Source organism: Artemia sp. Qi Xiang Cuo, chromosome 19, assembly GCF_049724085.1.
Source record: "Artemia sp. Qi Xiang Cuo chromosome 19, ASM4972408v1, whole genome shotgun sequence".
Taxonomy (NCBI): domain Eukaryota; kingdom Metazoa; phylum Arthropoda; class Branchiopoda; order Anostraca; family Artemiidae; genus Artemia; species Artemia sp. Qi Xiang Cuo.
Window position 1 is genome coordinate 15,398,454 of NC_142812.1, and position 18,739 is coordinate 15,417,192.

At 36.1% G+C, this 18,739-nt stretch overlaps 1 protein-coding gene across 1 annotated transcript in view; it reads right to left on the reverse strand.

Annotated features, from left to right (window-relative positions):
• Window positions 1–18,739, reverse strand: part of Tlk (Tousled-like kinase) — a 117,142-nt gene that overhangs the window by 91,175 nt on the left and 7,228 nt on the right. The window lies entirely within an intron of this gene.

Genomic DNA, 18,739 nt, shown 5'->3' on the forward strand with positions numbered 1-18,739 from the left:
GAGCCTTAAGGCATAGTTGCCACACCAGAAATTTATCATAAATGAGTGTGTTACAGTGTAAAACTGAAATCTGGTGAATGTCAACAATTACTGGTTAAAGTTCAAAATAAGGATATTCAACAAATATTTCGGACATACACCAAATGACTATGTGTTTGTTGACATTCACAGTCACCATGCACTAATGATGAATGTTGAGCATTTCTGAGATTCTAACCTAATTGCTAACCCATTTCTGAGATTTATAACCTAACCTAACGTTTCACGACCAAGCCGTGCATAAGACTGACAAACCTGACTGGTCAAGCTTTGTCAGTATATATATATATATATATATATATATATATATATATATATATATATATATATATATATATATATATATATATGTGTGTGTGTGTGTATGTGTGTGTGTATCTTTTAAAACTAGCTGCAACTCCCCTTTGAAAGTGCAGTTTTCTTTGGAAATCAATAGATTGTTAGTGTTTGAATTTTTAAGGACGAAAAGTGCTGCCAATTTTAAATCATCAGTTTCTCTTATTTATTTTTGCGGTTGAACGCGGCAACACTGACTCTTTGTCAGTAAAAACCAAAGTATAAACACATACTGAGCAAGTACTGACAAAACTCTCCAAAAGTGACCCCGCGTACCTCAGCACCTCTAGAGGAAAAATGCTGTACTACTTAATCGCTCCGAGCGAATAAATTAAATTTAATACAGCTTTTACGGAACAAGTATAATCACCTACGGAACTTGTGCATTTATCCCCCAGGTTCGCATAGGTATGGAATCGTCTCCGGAGACGCGAACAAAGGGTCACTTTTTGTGTGGAGAGGATAGATTTTGTCAGTACTTGTTGTATGTGTTTATACTTTGGTAAAAACCTCGGTTGGGATGGAACCGCGAAATCATCGTTTTCTGGTATGAATGGACCTAAGATGGGTTCCGGTGGCAAAAATTTTATATGCTTGGTACTTCAACTGAAAAAAACTCTTCTATATGAAAATCCGACAATGATACCAAAGTCTTGCAAACATATAGCTAAAGATCCAAGCAATTACAATAAAAGTATGGAATGTAAATCAACTTTTTTTTAATTATAAAACTTGATCATAATTTGTTTTGTTTTTTGATGAAAAAAGAGTGTATGTTATCCCAATGTCCTATCGCCAGACAGCTATCGAACTTCCAGGATTTCAGTCACTTAACTTTAAAACTGTCAAGCAATTTCCCCTTTACCCAATACAGGACAGGAACGTATGTAGCAGCGATATCTTTTTCGTGCACCAAAACCTATGTTAATCAAGTTTTTCCTTTGAAGGTTCAAAAGGGCAATATATTTTTTAAATTATTTACTTGACATCGCCAGTAGCGTGCCAAATGGTTGCATCTCCACTTTAGCAAATCTGACACGAGAACGGAAAAGCTGTTTTATCTACTGTTCACACAGACAGGTGCGTTGCGGAAAACGCATTGCGGTGCGTTTTCTGCACTGCACCGGCGCAACGGTGATATCAAAATCACCAAAATCAAAATCAAAAGTTACATTGCTTAGCTATCTCAATATAGTCTTATATTCCAAATTTACAAGGATCTTTGCAGTTGGTCACTTTTTCTGCATCTGAGACAATAAGTTCAATTTTTTAAACAAGTTTCCCCTGCATGATCCCTGACATAGGATATTGCATCTTTCCCATGACTTGCCCAGCTACAATTCACAGTCTAGATCTACATGACCCAGGCTGGGCTATTAGAGTAAAATTACCAAATCAACATTTGCATTTTTCAAAAAAGGGTGGGAATACATAATAATAAAACTGATATCTCCCCCATTCCTTTTAGTTGATTGTGAGCTTTGGTCACACTTTGGTGGATAGCTTGCTGTTTAAAATAGTCCAGTATACTGTTCACAACATCCTATCGGGCAAATTCGTCTCTCTCGAGATTTCCTCCCAAGCCTTCTGAATTAAATAGGATCTTTTATGCTTAATATTTGATGAAATTTAAAAGCTGAAACATATGCCTTTAAACTTCCTCCATGTTCTTTTCTTCCACAATATCCGCAAGCATTTTAACCGTATGTGTTGGATTTTTTCAACGCATGCGTCTTGCGAAAAACTGCAAGGATGAGCGGCAAGAGATGCATGCGTTCCTCCGCAAAATGCAATCTACAAGGGTTTTCCGCAGATCCATGTGATGTGTGAATAGTAGGTTATACTTCGGCTAGATAAATTTTGGTTTAGATTATAGGTGCTATTACCCAATAGATATAGAGCTATTTTCCAACAGGAAGTGGGGGGTAAGATCGGAAATGTATATTTTTAGGCAAATCTTCTATGGGAGTCTTTCAGACCGATCTACTCTTACTTAAAAATTAAGATTAGTACTTGCGTATTATACCGACCACACCCAAGAAGTGAAGTTTTATACCGAATACACCCACGACGTGACGTTAGGTTAATCCTAATTAAATATGCCAAAATATTTCGAAAATGCAATAAAATAAAACAAATTCTGGAAACTGCAATAGAGAATTATGGAAAGCATGCCGCCCACAAAGCATTATATTAAGTACCTAACATAACCAAATCTATATATTAAATATTTAATTAAAATATACCTGCATAATAGTTTATCTCAATCAGGCTAGGCTGATTATCTCCGAGTGCACACAGAGAAACCGGTTCTAAACAGATCAAGAACAAAAGTGAAGTCGGTATAATAAACAAGTACTAAAGATTTATTTTTAATACCCAATTGACAATGTCGCAATAACATTAGCTTGCTGCTATTTATTTAAAAACGTATTGTGTCATGTTAAGGTGAAACAATAAAAACAAATTTGTGACTACATAATGACAATTTAAATAGTAATTTCTATAGTCGGTACCAATGTATCGTATTAAGGAGGTTGGAAAGCAATTCAGAAGCAATAATAAGAAAATGGTTATTTAAACATACTTCCATAGTTGGCCCAAGGGGCCACAGGCTATAGCCCCATTGTATCGTAACAAGGAGAATGGAAAGCAAGACACACGAATTTTAGAACTCGATAATGGCTATCTAAATATTATGATCCATAATTAGCCAAGCCGGACGCAGTCCCATGGTATCAAACAGTTCGTGGTAACGAACTGTAAGTAAGGAGCGACCCGGCTCAATAGTAACCGAAAATCAAAAATTTTGATACCAATATAAATATCAAAAGAATCGGCTTTTTATGCTGATTTCAAATATATAATTTTCTTTAAGCTTAGTCTTACCCATCCAAGGTTAGAAGCCTGAGAATTTTTTTTCTGATTTTCGTCAAGTGATCTTAATGAAAATCACATCATCAGAATCAGCGTATCGGACAACCATACTGAAGAGGTTTCAAGCTCCTGTCTGTAAGTAAATAAAAAAAAACAAGTTTTTTTTTGACTGAAATCAAGGAGCGACATTAAAACTTAAAACGAACAGAAATTGTTTCGTATATGAAAGGGGCTGTCCCATGCTTATTGCCTCGATCTTTACACTAAAGATTTTTATTGTTTAAAAAAATAGAGTTGTGAGAAAGTATAACTTAAGCGTAAAGAGCGAGGCGTTGAGAAGGGGACAGCCCCTTTCATATATAGAATAATTTCTGTTCGTTTTAAGTTTTAATGTCGCTCCTTACTTTCAGTTAAAAAAAACTTGTTTTTTTATTTAATTTTTGAACTTTTTTGAATTAATGCAGGTTTTGATCTTGGCTCACAGTGCATGAATAATTAAAACAAAATTTTCATATTAATTTACTTTTATTTGGTTAAATGGCTTTCTCGAAAGTTGTTTCATTTTATTTACGAACGTTTTAATTAGTAATCAATATACGTAACATACGAAATAACTTACGTAACGAACTTCTATATTCATATAATTTTAATACGTATATTAGGGGTTTCGCCCCCTAGTCAATACCTTGCTCTTCAGGCGAAAGTTCGAATTTTGTTCCAATTCTTTAAAAATGACCGCTTAATCACAAAGGCCGTTAATTAGAATAAATAACTCTTATGAAAGTACTAAAAATCTCTGGCTTAAAGAGTGAGGTATTGACTAGGGGGTGAACCCAATCATATATGTAATATTTTCTGTTCGTTTAAAGTTTTGATGTTGCTGCTGTTGCAGTTGAAAAACTTGTTTTTTTATATTTAATTTCTGATCTTTTTTTAAATAATGATGGGAAGTCCGGCATCCCCTTCATAGCAATGTTCCTTCCCCCATTAAAACTTCCTTCATGGAAAGATCCTCCCACATAGACCCCGACCCCCCCCCCCCCTACTAACAGTAAAAATCTCCCCTGAAAACGTCTGTACTGTATATTTCCAAATAACCAATACTGTATGTTAATGTTGGGTAAAGTTCATAGCTTTCCGCCCTCCTCCAGGGAACTTCGGGGGATTAAGTCATCCTAAAAGACTAACTTATAATATTTTTGAACATGCTGAACAAAATGGCTATCTCAAAAATTTTTATCAGGTGACTTTGGGAAAAAATGAGCGTGGGGGGGCCTAGTTGCCCTCCATTTTTTGGTCACTTAAAAAGAGCACTAGAACTTTTAATTTCCATTCCAATGAGCCCTCTCACGATATTCTAGGACCAATGAGTCAATACGATCACCCCAGGGGTAAAAAAAAAAACAAATACGCACCCGTGATCTTTCTTCTGGCAAAAAATGCAAAATTCCACATTTTTGTAGATAGGAGCTTGAAACCTCCGCAGTGAGGTTTTCTGATACGCGGAATATGATGGTGTGATTTTCATTAAGGTTCTATAACTTTTAGGGGGTCTTTCCCCCTTTTTTTCGAAAATCAGCCAAATTTTCTCAAGCACGTAACTTTTCATGGGTAGGATTAAACTTGATGAAACATATATATTTGAAATCAACATTAAAATCCGATTCTTTTGGTGTATCTATTTGTATCAAAATACCGTTTTCTAGAGTTTCGGTTACCATTGAGCTGGGTCCCAATAACCAATACCGACCCCCCCCCCACTACCAGGAAAAATCTCCCCTGAAAACGTCTGTACTGTATACTTCCCAATAACCAATACTATATGTTAACATTGGGTAAAGTTCATAACTTTCAGCCCTCCCCCTGGAGGCTTCGAGGGATAAAGTCATCCTTAAAGACACAGTTATACTATTTTCGGCCATTCTGAGCAAAATGATTATCTCAAAATTTCTATCGTTTGACTCTGGGAAAAAAATGTGCATGGGTGGGGGCCTAGTTGTCCTTCATATTTTTGTCACTTAGAAAGAGCGCTATAACTTTTCATTTCCGTTCCAATGAGCCCTCTCACGATAGTCTAGGACCACTGGGTCGATACGATCACCCCTGGGGAAAAGAAAAAAAAAGAAAGAAAAAAAAACACGCATCTGTGATCTTTCTTCCGGCAAAAAATGGAAAATTCCACATTTTTGTAGATAGGAGCTTGAAATCTCTGCAGTATTGTTTCCGGACACGTTGAATACTGTGGAGTGAATTTCACTGAGGTTCTATAGCTGTTGGGAGGTCTTTTCCTCTTTTTGCGAAAATCAGCTAAATTTTCCCAGGCGCATAACTTTTGACGGGTAGAATTAAACTTGAGGAAGCTTATATATTTGAAATCAGAATTAAAATCTGATTATTTTGATGTATCTATCGGTATCAAAATTCCGTTTTTTAGAGTTTCGGTTACCATTGAGCCGGGTCGCTCCTTACTTACAGTTCGTTACCACGAACTGTTTGAAAATGTGGAATTTTCTCCTTTTTTTTGTCAGAAGAAAGATCACCACGGATGCGTTTTTTTTTTGTTTTGTTTTTTTTTCAGGTGTAATCGTATAGGCCCAGTGGTCCTAGAATATCAAGAAAGGGCTCATTCAAACAGAAATTAGAAGTTCTAGTGCCCTTTTAAAGTGACAAAAAATTGGAGGGGAACTAGACCCCTCCCCCGCCCTTTTTTCCCAAAATCATCCGATCAAAATTTTAAGATAGTCGTTTTGTTCATCGTAGTTAAAGGCCCAATAACTATGCCTTTGGGTATAAAATCCCCCCACCACAGCCCCAGAGAAAAGTCTAAGTTATAAAGTTTGCCCATTGTTTACGCATAGTATTTGTATTGGGATGTATGAATACATTTTTGTGTGGAGGGAGAGGGACAAATTTTCTGCTGGGTGTTTTTTCAAGGGGGAATGTGAACTTGTCATGGGAAATCATACACTGGGGGAATTTGGCAGAATTTTTATACAAAATTCTGTATGTCTTGCTTTCTCTTTCCCGTCTCAATTTTACGCGCGGAGTGATTAAGAGTAATTGCCCGGGTAAATTTTTACCAGGATTGAATTGTCTAGAGGATATTTCGTGGGGAGGGGGCTTCTCCGTGGAGGTGGGGCTAGATTTCCCGGAATTATTTGAAAAACGATCAGAAATTAAATAAAAAAATAAGTTTTTTCATCTGAAAGTAAGGAGCAACATTAAAACTTAAACGAACAGAAATTATTACGTATATGAAGAGGGTTTTCCCCCTCCTCAACACCTTACTTTTTACGCTAAAGTTTTTAATACTTTTAAAAAGGCGCCTTAGTGTTCTAATTAAACGGCCCAGGAGTCATTCTTAAAGAATTGGGACAAAATTTAAACATTACCGTAAAGAGAAAGGTGTTTAGGAGGGGCAACCCCCTTCATATACGTAATAATTTCTGTTCGTTTTAAGTTTTAATGTTGCTATTACTTTTTGACCCCTGTGGCCAACTTTCACAGTTGGCCCCAGGGGTTATGGTCTCACTGTATCGTAAAAAGGAGGGTGGAAAGCAACACATAAGAATTTTATAACTAGATGGTGGCTATTTAAATATTACTTTCCATAGTTGACCCCATGGGCCATGACCCCATTGGATAGTATTAGGGATGCTGGAAAGCAATAAACGCGAATTTTACTACTAGAAAATTCTGATTTAAACAATAATTTCTACAGTTGGACTCACGCTGAAATAGTATTTTGTTAAGGGCAATGAAGAAACGCTCAATGATGGCAAAAACAACTATTTATAACTAGTCTCGTTCGATATATGGAAATTTTTATAAATCGATACTACCACCATCAATATTCGATTCAACAAAATTCTAAAATCGGTATTTTTGAGTCATTTTCTCTTCTGATAGCCTTTCTTTTGGATGAGTTAAATAAGAGAAACTTTTGTTTAAAATTTCAAGCAACATAAATCAAATGACTATACATCGGTTTATATTAAAAGCGAATCGCGAATACCCAAACATGGAACTACCTGGGCAAAAAAAGTAAACAGCAAGTAATTTTCTGCTGTTCCAAAATCGAAGAATGCCATCATTTTTGCCGAAGTTTCGACGTTTTGCCAAGATCGTTTCGACATGGCAACTATGTCGGTCTTTAACAAATACATGCATTCCGTTCCATCAAAAGAGTTATCTAAGCTCGTTTCTGAAAGTTCCTCAAAAACACAAATAACAAAACAGAGAACCCGTCCAGTACCACTTGCAGCCCTGAGGCAATTGATGCAAAGAAGAAACACTTGAAATGGACTGAAAATGCTAGATTTTTGGACCATAAATCCAATTATAGTCATGAGTCGAAGTTGAAAAAAATCAGGGAGGTTTCCTCATTGCCCTTTCGCCTACCAGATCAGGCAATAGATTATAATTTGTCCACTGTTTTGACAATTTCATGAACGTGCCATTTTCAGAAATTACCTCATTCTCTGTATAATAGAGGACAGTGTTGTTTCTCCAGAGAAAAAGATTTTACTTGTATATACATATACACCAAAGCTGTAAAACCGACTAACCAAGCCCCGCTAGTTCAGTTGGTAGAGCTACTACTACTACTACTAACAACTCACTGCAGCACCAAGCCGCCAGAGGCCAACACAGCTATGTACGCTCATCTTCCATCTCAGTCTATTCAAAGCCTCCCTTTCACACCCATTCACACCCGTTCCCATTTCCTTTAAATCTTTCTTTATGACGTCCTCCCACCCCAGACTAGGACGACCTGCTTTCTGTTTAGCCCTAGACGGTTGGCCGAAAAGAACAATCTTCGGTAACCTGTCATCCTTCATCCGCACAACGTACCTTAGCCACCTCAGCCTTTCTTGCATTATAGCTCTAGAGAGCGGTATTTAACCACATTTTTCGTGCAGCCTATTGTTTGAAATACGGTCAGTCAGCCGGGTACCCAGAACAATCCTTAAGCAATTTCTCTGGAAAACATCTAGAAAATCTTCATCCGCTTTTCAGAGCGCCCATGCTTCAGAGCCCTGTCATCCACTGTCATTTGACCACTGTCATCACTGTAGCTTCTAATACTATAATCTTAGTATGCATAAATATCTTCCCGTTCTTCCAGACTTTTTTTTTAACTGTGAAAAAAAAAAACACCCTGAGTCTTTGCTAAACTGCTTTTAACATCTTAAACGCTCCAACCCACTTTACTAATAATGCTACCAAGGTAAGTGAAGCTGCCCACCTGATCAATCTTTTCATTACCTAACGTCACCTTTTCATCTTCACTTACTCCTAGACTTAGTGACCTAGTCTTCTCAACATTAATTTTTAAACCTATTCTAGCACCCTGAACTCGCAAAACCTCTAAAAATTCATTCCTTCGCTCACACTTTCATCTAGGATGCTTAAATCATCAGCATAATCTACGTCCAGGAGACTTTTTCCTCCCCATTTGATTCCGCGGTCTCCCATTGCCTTTCCTGTGCTCCTTAAGACAAAGTACATCAAAATAATCCATATAAAGGGGGAACACAACTCTGCTTAACTCCTGATTTAATACAAAACCAGCTGCTAACCTCATTTCCTACCTTAACCGCAACAGTGTTATTCTCGTACATAGCACTAATCACTTTAATGTATTATTCTGGTATACCATACAAGGATAAAACTTTTACTAAAGCTCTTATATCAGCAGAATCGAACGCTTGCTCATAACCTATAAAACTGAATACTAAAGGTGTTTGAAAACTCAGGCACTTCTCAATTATTAGCCTAAGAGTGAAAATTTGGTCGACACATCCTCTACCTTTTCTAAAACCGCACTGTTCTTCTCTAAAACTTTGTCTACAGCATCTCTCAGTCTAAAAAGTATCATATTATTAAGTAATTTGCCCTACTCTCTGTCTATGTACCCCATCCTTCCTGCCCGAGTAATCAAATTCTATATCACCTAATTTCATGCTTCCTACCCCTGGGATATGAGTTTCTGAAACTCCTAGTAAGTCCAGTTAGAATCGTCTGATTTTGTCAGTCAAAATGTCGATACGATGGTCATTTTTTGACGTCGTAACATTCCAAGTTCCAATTCTCATGTTCTTTAAATCATTGAAATTATTTTAGCCTCAGGAAAAGCAATGATCCCGGATACCAGTGCAGGACGGGGATCACATATCTTCTCAAGTCTACACCAGCCTATCCTGTTTTGTTTCACTGCTGGGAGATCAAGTTCAAACTTTCAGAGAAAATTTCAACAGGGGAGGGGCAAGATGACTTTTAATTTTGCCTTTAAGATTTGGAGGGGGGTATATGCTACGTTTTATCATTTTTACGCTTATCGGGGAACATACTTTGCAGCTAGCATTAACTAAATAATGTGACCTTTATCCTTTTTTTTCTGCAATTATCGTTTCATTTTCTCGCGTTTTAACATGATTGTTACTTACTAATGTCGGGGTGACTTAAGAATCTTAGCAAGGTGGCCTAGACCTTGGGGGAAAAGGGATGTACAACAAAAAATATCTTTAAAATGTAATTTATACGAATAACTATCGCAAAAATTTCAAAATTTCGGGAGAGGGGGGGGCAAGGCTCCCTATGTCAGTGCTTGGATGAGAGTGAATGCATACTCAAAACTGAGCCATTTAATTTTGACAGGAAGACTAAGCTACGTGAGTATACAAGAGAGCTGCAGGAAAAGGGTTGCAGCTAGAAAATGTTACATTTGATCGACTATTAGTAAGTTTTAATGACAGTTTTAGTCAAACAAAAGGGGGATAATGACTGTCCTCTTTTCATCTCCCGTTGGCGCTCTTGATCTAACTAAATGTTTTTTTGTTGTTTTTTTTATTTGCTTGAAGTTGCTCGTTTTGCACTGCGGACAGATCGTGTGCTTAAAAACCACCCCAGGGTAAAATACACATATATAACTTTCATTATTTCAAGAAAATTGCGAAAAGAAACACTAGCTTCTAATGCTGAAACTTTACGCACATGGCAGTTAAAACCAAGGAAAAACAGATATCACATTGAAACCAAGAAAATCAAAGACAAGACATCAAAAACGCACCTAATAGACATTTAGAAATTCCTTTTTTTATCAGACAAATATGCAAATCATGAACAAAATCAAGTATTTTAATGACACGCCAATTGACTCTCACTCAAAACAGAAGGCAGTAGATTTCAAAACCTTCATTGCAGATAGTCATTATTTGGCACATGTCCAAGGAAACTATTCTCAAGAAAAAATACACATACGATTACTGAGACATCTAACATTTAAAGAAATTGTTAAAATCGAGTGTCAAAACTATGAACTCTAGACGTGAAGGGTTACAAGATAGGTCATGAGGTGTTGAAAAACCTTCCAAACATGAAACTACAAACCGTGAACGAACCGTGTAACATACCGCTCATTAAAACACTTGGTAAACTAGATAAGCATAAATGCACGCAATTTCAACATTTCAGATGAATAAAAAATTCTCTATATCGGAGTAGTGCAGTACTTAAAAATACTACAGACCATTCTTCACTAGGTTGTCCCTACTAAGGTAACCATGATCCCAGTTTCGACCTTGTGTGCAATTATACCATTAAAGTAGTTCTTTCAGATATAGGCAGCGCAACAAATAGAGGGGATATAATGAGAGCAAGTACAAACAGAAGTAAGCTAAAAAGAGTTCTGTAGCTTGAAACTTTTTAGGGGAACTGTTGGCACTTCCGTTGCACCCTCGAGAAGTTCGCTGAATGTAAGATCTAAGAAAACCGGTTTCATAGCCACAAAGACAAATGATGGTGACAGAATGCATTGTATTCGTATAATTTGGGCTATATTTGTACATTTGGGGGGATGTGGGGGTAAGGTTAGGTTACTTTACCCCCACCCCCTAAAGTGCAAATATATAGCCCAAATTATATTATTATATAAACTTAAGTATTATATTCTTATTGTATTTTGGTATATTTCATTAGGATTGCTACACTAACTTCACTTCTCGAGTGTGTCCTGGCTAATACGAAAGTACCGAACTGTTTTCTAAAAATTTTTAGATACTTTTAATAAAACTCCGAACCCCCAACTTTAAAATGCTGATACATCCCAGAATATAATAGGTTCTTGTAGAATCGACATTTGAAACAACGAAGCCTTTAACAACGAAATCGATGACTGTAGGCTTTTTCCGCCTGAAGTCAGAATCGAAATCTGACATACTTTCAAATATCGTTCATAAGTGGCGCACTCCAAAATTGGCGGAACCGTGCCGTTCGTGGCGCGGCGGAAGTATACCGCGTGTAGTAGAACAAGTGGCACTCTAAAATGCAGCCAAGTAGTGGAGCACCGGTGACCATCGGTCAGTAGTGAGAAAAAACCCTTAACAGAGGAAAATTGGTCGAATACATTTTTTATAATCTCTGGGATTTTATTATGTTTAGAGTTGGCTTGGATAATTGTCGGTTATTGGAAACACACCCAAGAAGTGAAGTTGGGTTAATCCTAATGGCAAATAACAAAACATAATGATAGCCCTCCCCTAATGTGTTAATATATAGCCCAAATTATACAAGTCCAAAGCATTCCGTCTAAGTCCAGTGCAATTGTATCATCCATCACTTGTTTTTGTAGCTACGAAACTGGTTTCCTAAGATGTAACCTAAGCGTAATTCTTGAATGTGTTTCTAATAACCGACAAGTACCTTGACCTGTTTGCAGTGCTAGACCACTTGACAGACTGCACCAGTTTTAATGTAATTTTTCAGCTGTTTTCTAGAACTAATGTTCACTAGAACTTCAAAAATAAAAATTCCAAATTCTTTGGCTTAACAAAACCTCTACCTAAATAAACCGTTGAGATACGAACAGGTTTAGGTGAAGATTTACACGCAAACTGGGGAGTGGGTGAGAACTAATAACTCTGTCATTACCCCTAGCATATTTTCAAAGTTGTAAAAACCTGTCCTTATATATATTTTTTTTCTTTCCAAATAATAACCGTATTTGGATTTTTTGTTGAAAATTGTGACCTCTCCCACCCAACAATCTAGCACATATACCAGGGTACATAAAAAATTCTTGCGTCAAGCCCTCATTTGCTTTTAAAGACTTCTTGCAACACAGATTGATTTATAAGAAGTAAGCAAACATAACTGAGCATTAAAAAAATTGACAATATTAGTCTTTCTTTCAGTGAAAACAAAACGGTACACAGTTTTAAAGAATTAACTGCAGCCCAAAACCCCAAGGCAGCTACAACCCCTCACCCAGAAACCGGTGGTTTTTTTTACAGTAAAGCTTAATTAAACTTATTGCTTGGCATACGTTTAACTAATTACAAACCACTATTAATTTCTTTAAACCAAAATTTTTACTAGCTGGTTTATAGAGTATGGACGATTAATAGTGTATTTTTTAAAATACTCCAAATTGACAATCTAATTTTCAGAAAAAATGCAATTTGATAGTGTTTCAAATTATTAACGAATACATTAAGCACTTGAAATAATTTCCAATTCCTCTTCGAAGTCTTGACTGAGCCTTGGACGTGAAATTTTTAGCTGCCTTCGAAAAAAAGAAGTTTTCCGAATATGATTATGGCGGTTTTTCATAAAAAAAAAACTTACTATAATTTGATACCTGGACGCAGAGGAAAGCAGCGAGAATTCCATAATGATAGCCAAAACATAATGATAGCCCTCCCCTAATGTGTTAATATATTGCCCAAATTATACAAGTCCAATGCATCCCGTCTAAGTCCAATGCAATTGTATCATCCATCACTTGTTTTTGTAGCTACGAAACCGGTTTTCTAAGATGTAACCTAAGCGTAATTCTTGAATGTGTTTCTAATAACCGACAAGTACCGAGAACAAACCAGTTTGTTCTCGAGTTTTACACAGCGTAAACTTGAGTTAGTGGCGCATAATACACAAGTACCAAAATTCCTTTCCCCTACGGAAATAAAAAAAAACTCAAATTTGGAAAGTCTTATTTTCTACGGGGGGGGGGGGTATTTTCCGGCGGGGGGGGGGGGTAAACGCCGGCCACCCTAATTTTTATACCTGCCACAATTTGCAGTATCTCGAATGCTTAAACAAAAATTTTTGTCCAAACAACTGGTCCTGAATAGCACGGAACCACTCCGTGAAAGTCAATGTTAATGAAAATAATCTTCAGATTCAGTTTATCAAAAACCCTTCTGTAGAGGTTTCAAGTTCCTATCAGCAAAAATTTGGAATGTTGTATTTTTTCCCAGAATAAAGATCACGGATGTGGGTAATCCGTCCCAGTACCCCCACCCCTTTCTTTAAATTTCATTCAATGCACAAATTATATTTTATTTTTTGTTTGCCTAAAAACGTTGCTTTGCATTGGGCTATCTTTTGAAAACCTGCATGATAGATGCTACTTTGATTTTGGAATCAGACAAGGAAGATATTCTAGTGACATCTTCTACAGAAGAACAAGAATGAATAAACGGAAACGTTGGATTTGAAAGATATCAGAAGCCCACGCTCAGTAACATGTGCCGTCGTAGCTTTCTGATGAGAACAGGAAAAAATGAACTTGGGCTTAGAAATTGCGCTAAGAAAGCCTGGCTGATCGATTAAAATTTCCTAACCAAAAGAAAAGGTCCCTTTCTCTCTCTTGCAAAATGAGGAACAATGGTGAGGTCTACTTAGTAAAGCAACAGACTGTAATACTAGAGAGAAAAATGAAAGAGAAAAATACTAGAGAGAAGAGACGTCAAACATACAAAATTACCAAAATACTGAACTTACAAAAAAAAACGTCATTTATGTATAAAGTCGTTAGCAAACATGATTTTGAAATATTTTAATAAAGATTTAATAAAGTTTAATCTTTATTAATTTTCTAAAATTTTGATAAGCACGAAATTTTTTTAAATTTTAATAAAGATTTAAAAAAACGTTTTAATAAAGATTAAATACTTCAGTCTTATGTGCAATCATACAAAGAAGTGAGGAATGAGAAGAATACCTTAGACCAGTGGTTCTCAAACTGTGGTACGCGTACCCCTTGGGGGTACGCAAAAATTTTTAGGGGGTGTGCGACAAATGGATGACAATGAAATTTCTCATACCACACAAGATTTGCGTTTATGCAGTGCTGAGACTATACAGATTAACCTTGATACTAAATTGTAAATAAGTCATAAAAAAATTTGTGCTACCATATAATTTTCAATTCAAAAGGAGCATCAAAATAATAAAAACTCAAGTCCAAAATGATTCTGATTCAGGGCCTTCACATAATGGCCATTAAACTGCTTCGATAGTTCTTTATTGGCATCTCGTACTCGACACATAAGAGTCTGTTATTTCGAATGGATGATCTAAGATATCTCCAAAAAACAACAGCAGTAGCAACAGCAACAGCAACTAACAACAACAGAACATCCAACAAACAACGAAAGTATAACTAGGACACGCAATAATAAGTCAATATCGATATCGAGGATGTCACTGCTGCCAAAATTTACATTATCGCTGATTTTTTTCTCATCTGGGATCGGAGTAATCCAGTTCATCGGGGATTGAGAATCTGTAAATACAGCCTCAACACTTGGTGGTCGGTCAAATCCTTGACATTTTGAACAAAAGCTGTCGTTACTCAGCCCAGAAGTTTCCGTCATTATATTGCTTTCACCCAGTAAAATAAGGAAGTCTGTATTTTTCCTTATTCCTTCTAATATTATCTGAACCTCCTTTGCCAATGATGAAAAGTAGTTATTTATGAATAAGGCATCAAAAATGAGAGGTTTGAGCCTTTTACGTAATGCTTCTATTTTTCTCATCAGGAACTCTGCTAAATCTGTTTCATCTCCTTCTAACAAAGCTTGTCTTAGACAACATTTCAGCTCTTCTTGCGAGTAGTCATAGCTCATGTTAAACTGCCTCATTAGCCTAGAAGGGTATTCATTATAAAACCGAAGATTGTCTCGCCCGAGTTTGTAGAAGACGGTTTGTTCAAACAAATATAACATATCTTTTCTTTCTGAATCATAATATTTCTCAGATTCAAGAAGAGGTTCAATTCTTGAACACTTTGCACACTGACGGTCCTTCTTCATTTCTAAGAGTCTTTCTATATGAGGCTGGTTCAGATAAGCCAGGAAATATGCCTTTTTCCTTAGACTGTTAAGTATTAAGTGAACGTGTTTTCGTGCTTGTAGCAACAGATCATTTTTTCTCTTATCAAAGTAATCACTAATTAAAAGCTTCAAATGCATTTGAATTAGCTGTATTTCCTCGGTAATTGAATTTTTTAACTTTACTTCTTCTTCAACACTGAGAGAATCTGGCAAACGCATTCTTAAGCAACACTTAATATCCTCAGTCGTGTCATCAAAATCCACGTTGAGCACCCGCATTATATCTTCAAGAGGTTTCAAATACTTAGGTACAGGATCGTCTGGTTGTACCACAGAAGAAGCTATTTCTTTTAGGTGAAACTTCCTTTCCCATGTTCCAATAAAACGTTGGGATACATCCACAGGCACTGAGGATGGTCCATTAATGGGTGCAGTTGAAGATAATCCAAGCAAAATAACAAATATAATTCCGCAACACAATATCATGTTATATAATTGAGTAACCACGTAATAATAAGCGATATTTCAGTTTACACATCATTTTATATTGCACATGACGTCATAAGGCATATGACGTCATACTGTTTTAGATCATGATGATACAATGATATTTTAAGTTTCAGTATGACGTCATTTTCTATTTACAGTTGCATAGCTAGTAAACTAAAGATTCTTTCGAGGTATTGATTTAATTAAAATTTTGTCAAAAAATTTTATCTTATTTTAGTGTACGAAAATGACGCCCTTTGTGAAATGTTATATATTGTACACCCAAAAAGAGGGGTATCTGATTCAGATAAGCCAAAAAATATCCCTTTTTTCTTAATTTGTTAAGTGTTAAGTGAACCAGTTTTCGTGTTTTCGGCAACAGATCATCTCTTCTCTTATCAAAGTAATTACTAATTAAAAGCTTCACTAGCATTTGAATTGAATATATTTCCTTGGTAATTGAAGTTTTTAATTTTACTTCTTCTTCAACACTGAGAGAATCTGGCAAACGCATTCTTAAGCAAATTTCAAATAACTTATCATTTCAACGGTAAAAAGATGAATGAAAAATAATCGTGCATGAAGGACGATGTAACATTCATTTTGAATTTAGTTTATTTAAGGCTCTTTGATAAGCTAATCTGGTACTTGTTTAGAATCCGGGCAATACGCGAGAAGAACCACATCGAAATCTCAAAGATCCTATTGAAAAACAGGTTTTTGCTGCCTATTGAGGCATTGCTCACTCTTTGAAAAATATTTAAACTTCAGTTTTTTGGGGTTAAAGTGGCAAATAAGGTACCTAAGTTAGATTAGGTTACGTATTTAATATATGCTATGCTTTACCCCCCCCCCTAATGTGCAAATATATAGCCCATTTTTGTTTCTAAACTATTATATTTGTATCATAATTTCTTTTATTTCACTAGCATTAACCAAACTTCACTTCCCAAGGGTTGCCCGGATTCTAAACAAGTACCACTAATCTTTTTCAAGGTCTTAAAGTATCTGAATTTTCATTACGTTGCGATATATTTGAAAAGCGTGGATTTCTATGCAAAGGTAAGAAAAACAGCTTTAAAAAAAACTTTTTCGTATGTTGACCAATGGTCTGCTCAACTGCTCACTGATCTCCTGATTTTCTGTCTTCGGCTGGTAAATGTAGTGTAATGTAGGCTACAACTACAGACATAAAATTAAAAACACAATATCATTGTTGATACCAGGGTGGGGTAGAGGGGGCAAGTACTCCGGGCGGCAGAACCAGCTTAAATTGTAATATTTTATGGAAAAAATTGTAAAATTTACAGTATTGATAATTAAGATATTACAATATCTTAGTTTTTAAAAGCTTAGTTTCTTACCGAATAAAGAAAATTCATAAGTTGGTTTCATTAATTAAACATCACGTTCTTCTTGGCATTAATTTTCAAACAAATTCTATAAAAGAGCCCCTAACTCTATGACTGACAAATTTATTTATATTTTAGCTATATTTTAGCTATATATTATATTTTATATATAATAGCTATATTATATATATAATATAATATATTATTATATATATATAATAGCTATATTATATTTTAGCTATATTTTAGTGGTAGTGTCTAAATAAGTTCGAGAACCACTGCCTTAGACAATAAGAGTTTTTTTTTTTTTTTGGAAATAGGCTAGTCGTTGGAATAGTGTCAAATAGAGTTTTTCTTATTTCTATGGAGAACAAATTACACTACACAATAAATGATTTATTTGTTATTATCACTGAATAAGGGCTAATTTTCTTAATATATCTCGTAAAAGCTCTTTAGACCATCAACACATATCAATGTCAATGAGGGTAGAGATTGCCAGCAAATATGAAGAATAGCACACGTCAAAGAAAAATACTCTCTTTTTTAAATGCCAAAAATCACCACATATGAAAAATTGCAAGCCTAAGAAGGTCCCCATTCCTAAGGTACAAGGCCATACCCAGGATTCTTATTTGGGGAGTGTATATTTTTCAGGGGCGTGGTTTACGATTTTTTTTAAGTATCAAAAATTTATTAACATGCATTTCTATTACTTTTTTAACAGTCAGACAAAATTTGGAGGGGGTTACAACCCCCCAACTCCCCCCTGAACATGGATTTATTAAGGTAGCACGAGAAACTGGGGCAACTCATATTTCTAGTCGTATTCTCCCGTCCCATGCACCAGGAGTTATTTTTCAAGTTCCTCTCTTTATACCAAGCTACTGCTTAGAAATTCATAAGAGATATATTACAAAATACTACTACTACTACTAAAACTCACCGCAGCAACAAGCCGCCTGAGGCCAACACAGCTACGCACGCTCCTCCTCACTCCCAATCTATTCAAAGTCTCCCTCTTTACACCGTCCCAGAAAGTTCCCATTTCCTTTAAATCTTTCTTTATGACATCCCCTCACCCCAGACGAGGACGACCTGCATTCCGTTTAGCCCTAGACGGTAGGCCGAAAAGGAAATCTTCTGCAATTTGTCATCCTTCATCCGCAGAACGTGCCCTAGCCATCTCAACCTTTAAAGCGGGATTAAACCACATTTTTCGTATAGCCTACTGTTTGAAACACGGTTAGTCAGCCGGGTACCCAGAACAATCTATAGGCAATTTCTCTGGAAAACATCTAGCAAATGTTCATCCACTTCTCGGAGCACCCATTTAGTCCAGTAAAAGTATGGAGAAAAGTGGGTCGACCCGGACAAAATTGCAACAAAAGGTTTTTTACACCAAAATGTTCAGAAAAAATCGCTGAACAACATATCCAAAATCCGCAAAAATCGCCCGCCAAGAAAACCTTCTGGGGCTGCTTAAAGGGGGTGGAAGGGGGCGAAAAATTAGTTATTTACATTTTT